Source organism: Anastrepha obliqua, chromosome 3 (genome assembly GCF_027943255.1).
Source record: "Anastrepha obliqua isolate idAnaObli1 chromosome 3, idAnaObli1_1.0, whole genome shotgun sequence".
Taxonomy (NCBI): domain Eukaryota; kingdom Metazoa; phylum Arthropoda; class Insecta; order Diptera; family Tephritidae; genus Anastrepha; species Anastrepha obliqua.
The window spans coordinates 66910449-66915005 of record NC_072894.1 but is presented as its reverse complement, the minus strand read 5'-3'; positions in this window follow the sequence as shown (position 1 = coordinate 66915005).

Here is a 4557-nt window from a genome sequence, read left to right as displayed (position 1 = left end):
AATTTTACTAAAATGTGCGCGAGTATAGGATGGGATAAATGAATGCCTTTGCGATGGGCCCACTTGGAAAATTATTCGAAATTCGTTGTGATACCATAAGCGAGGCGAAGGAGAAGGGAAAGTAAAAGAAAGGTGGAAAAAGGAAGAATGGGCTTTGGATTTGCGGATATCGACCAACTGTGGCTAATTACGTTCGTATTAAGTGCTTCAAGCTAGTGATGAATTTCACCAGATGTGAGATATTTAAATCCGCAATATCCGCTAGTGTAGCGAAAAATTTAGAGCCTAGATGTCTAAATCTTAGCCCGACGAGAGCAGGGCAGTCGAGAAGTCGGTGCTGAGATGATTTCACTTCATCCTCCAGACAGCTTCTGCAGAAAGAACGTGAACGGAGGATGCCCGATAAGAATACCTACCCAATTCGAGAGCTGCGGCTTTGTTAGCCCCAAGAAGTTTCGTTCGAGCTCACTGCTCGCTGAGTTGACGCGAGGTCCGTTTTTCTATGAGCAGTCTACAGGTTCTCAAGGCAACCACAATCCTTTCATTTTGAGATGAAACTGTCCCCAGGTTCCTCTGTCTAGCCAGCTCATTACCCCAGCAGTTTATTTCTCTGCTGATGCGACCGGGAGCCCAAATGAGCCTAATATCGGAGTATTAAGATGCAATCGAAATAAAAGTCAGACTAATATCAAACTCACAAATAATGGGCCTAAGGCTCTAATTGTCGCTAGGCTGTCAGAGTTGATGAGGAGCTCCTCGCAAAATACTTTTTCTCCAACTATTCCGCCCATACAAGCTTGAACTCAAAGTTTTGGAGAATACTAGAGTGTTCGTAGCTTAACTCCACTTGGAAAATACTACAGTCGTCCGGAAACCTAAATTTGAGCTTGATTAGGAGCTCCTCGCAGAATACTCTTTCACCAACTCTTCCGCCCAACTTCGGGTCATACGTAAACATGCTTGAACTCAAAGTTTTTGAGAATTCTACGAGTGCCACACGTTGACCGCTAGAGTAGCAGTAGTCCGGAGCGCCCCCTGATTCTAATGAGGGCAGACCTTTGGACTGTATCCAGCTTCTTAAGTGAGGTCGTCCTTTCCAGCGAATTCCACCAGACAAGGACTCCGCACAACAAAATTGGATTTATAATTGGGCTATAAAGCCAAAACGTAACTTTAGGCGAGAGACCCCAACTTTGGCCAACAGCGCTCCCACAACTGCGCGGGTATAAAAACTTAGCACTTCCCTAGTTGTTATAAATAATATTAAAATATATTCTGGATGAAATAATATAATTTCAAAAAACAATGTAAAGGGTGGTTATGCTTAAGGGAGCAAAATGTATAAGCCACCCTGTTGTATCCATATTTTACCGTCTATAGAATCAACATATACTTGCCGGTTTGGAGGTATACTGAATATACTTCAATAGCGCTTAAAATGCAAACTCGCCACCTGCCCATAGTTTTATGACCCCAACTGTATGTACTACATGTAGTATGCACTTAGGCAAATATCACACTTATTCATGTACACGGTACCGAAAACCCAACCAAATTGTCCTGCTATGAAAAATCAATATCAAGTGCAGCCAATAAGCAGCCAATAAAATAATGGCAAGGCTAATTCCAGTTGCTGTCGTTGGTGTGGTTGCAGTAAACCAATTTTGACAGCGATAAAAGGTCAACAACGTAAATTTACGAACGCAATGTATCATACTTTGGTGCAACATACAGCACAAACAACAGGAGCCAAAAATGGCAACGGCAGTACTACACTCACATAAAAGCGCAAGTTCTATAGTAAAACACATACAGTTGCGCTTTGCCAGATGATATGCCAAATTGTGTCCTGGCCACAGGCCACATGACGCCAAATGAGCATTAATTATGGTAATAAATTAAATAAAAAAAACGTAAACTCATATTCTCGTGCAATACTGGCGCCCTCTCTACTCACTTAATGTACAATAATAACTTTTGGCTATAACATTGAAAATAGATAAAGCGCAGCATCCAGCACGCCAACTGAACCTATTGCGACGCTGTTTACGTAGTGTGTATTTTTAACGTATCAGCGGTCACGCTTCATAACCGCAACCGTTGCAGTGGCAAAAGTTTCACTTTCCGCCTCACGCTCTGCCTTGCGTACCGCCATTTGACTACCGCAATTGCAATCAAATTTATTGTTTTGAGAATTGGCCAATGCTCGTAAATAATAAAAATGATTTGATAGCGGTGTTGGCATTTCGCTCCAAGTAACCGAAGCCATTTCCACTTTACTGACAGTGATATTGAACGATCAGATGAGGCGTTGTATGCCTCATTTACACGTACGGAAATGGCCGACAGACTTCCAATGGTGGTGACACGGCGCACATGGGCAGTCAATAAAGCATACGAATTTAACAATTTTGACAGCGCTTTAATTAACAACAGGACAACAAAAATAGCAACACAAAGGCAGCAGCACGGAAACAACAACTACTATAACAAATATTGCTGCGCATGAATATGGTTGACAATATTGATTATGGCCAATAAGGCGTGAAGCAAAGTGGCATTGTCAATTGGAATTACATTTATTTTGATTGTTGTTCTTGTTGTTTTCATCAGTTGACCGCAGCATGAAACGTATCTCATTTGGTCGTTTATATTAATTAAATTGTTCAATTGAAGTGTTCCCGTTCGTTTGGTCATTTGGTCCTTGTTATGCGCTACCGCTGCTCCTGAGCACACGTCATACGCATTGAATCATTTATTAACTGCCCATTTTCTTCATTTATTGCTATTATCTGCAGCAACTCATCAACAACGCACTCATGCATGCACACGGACGGCCTGCAGGGAAATTATAGACTAATAGTGCGAAGAAATCTTAGTTCTCTGAAAATGTATTTTCTTTAAATTGAAGCGGTTTAGAAGTTGTCTATTGAAAAGACATTAAATGCGCATTGCAAAATAGTTTGTTTTTAGTTTTTCTTAAAATTATAATGCATTTTAAACCAACTTCCCCAGTGAGGCGATACCTACCAGGCGATGTGCAACTTGTTTTGAAATGGGATGTTTCCAGTCCTACCCAGTTTCATTAAGCTGGTCAGATTACTTCATGGCCTCGTACTATTGTATATAAAAAACTAGGCAAGCAAGAAGAATTATTTTTTTAGTCTATGTGACAGCGCTAACACAAATCCGTGGGATTTGGCATACAAAATCGTAACTAAGCTGGTAAAATCCGCACTACCTCAGATTTTATGCTTTAAAAGGCTCAGAATATTATATTTTCTCTGGCTATGAATTCCCATCCGTTACGACGCAGGGAGTACTTATTGCGGTTAGGGATTTAAAGACGAAAAGTCATGAAGTTCAGATCTTGTCACACATCGTATCCTTTCGTTCGAACATGCCACGACTTTAACGAAATGCGACTAGTTCTTCTACATAAGGCAGATAAGTCATCAGGAGAGCCTACTGCATTCCGTCCAAAAGTTATATATACCATAGGTTGGACATGCAAGGAAAACTTCTAGAATGCATAATAGCGAATCGAGGCAGGTGATAATCTCTCAAAGATAGATTTTGGATTTAGGAAAAGGCGGTTTACAGTGGATGCAGCCATGCTGGTGAAGCAGATGGCAAAGAGGCTATGAAAGGGGGCACAAAAGAATATTGGTTGATTGTTATCTTAGACGTTAATACGGCAAACTGGTGGTTTTGAGATTTCTACATGCTTGAGAAAAATTATAAGCAGCTACTTGAAGGATTGGCCAAAGAATACCTGGAGATGTTGCGCGAGCTAGCAGATGCCGACGTCACATGGGGCGGGGCAAAAACTACAGCTCAGAACCGTGTACAATGGAAGAATCTTGTCGAGGCCCTATGCTCCCGAGCGGCATGCGCAAGAAACAAAAAAAAAAGTTGGATAATAGAGTGCTGGTATACAATTCAAAGGAAGGCGTCAAAGAATATGAAGTATGTGTACTCTGGAATGTAATGCACGACGGCATTCGGCGATAGCAAAATCATTGACTTTGCAGACAACACAGCTCTTGTGGTTATAGGGAAGCACGTAAAGGAGGTAACAGAAATAGCAAACGTCTGGTACGTCACAAATTCAGAGGTGGTTGGCGAAAGCGGGCTCTGAGTTGGCGCAACATAAAACAGAAGCTAAGAAACAGCAAAAAAGAGCATGAAGGCGTGAGTGACACGGTCGGAGGGACATAAAATCATCTCGAAAGCTGCCCTCAAATATCTGGCCATTAAGTTTGATGCGAGGCTATCGTTTAAGCCACATGTTGAGTATGCAGTAGAGAAAGCTGAAAAAGTAGCAGTGGCGCTATCTCGGCGCAGGAAGAACTCGGAAGGGTCCAGAAAACAACATTGGCTGCTTTACACAAACATGGTAACAAGGTTCTTCTGCATGGTATACTTATCTGGTTTGATACGCTGGATAAACCACATACGCACGCGAAATAAGATCTTTGTACCAGCTCTGCGGCATAAGAGAGTGTAGCGCGTTCCGAACTATAAGTAAAATAGAGTAAGAACGCTTTATATTTT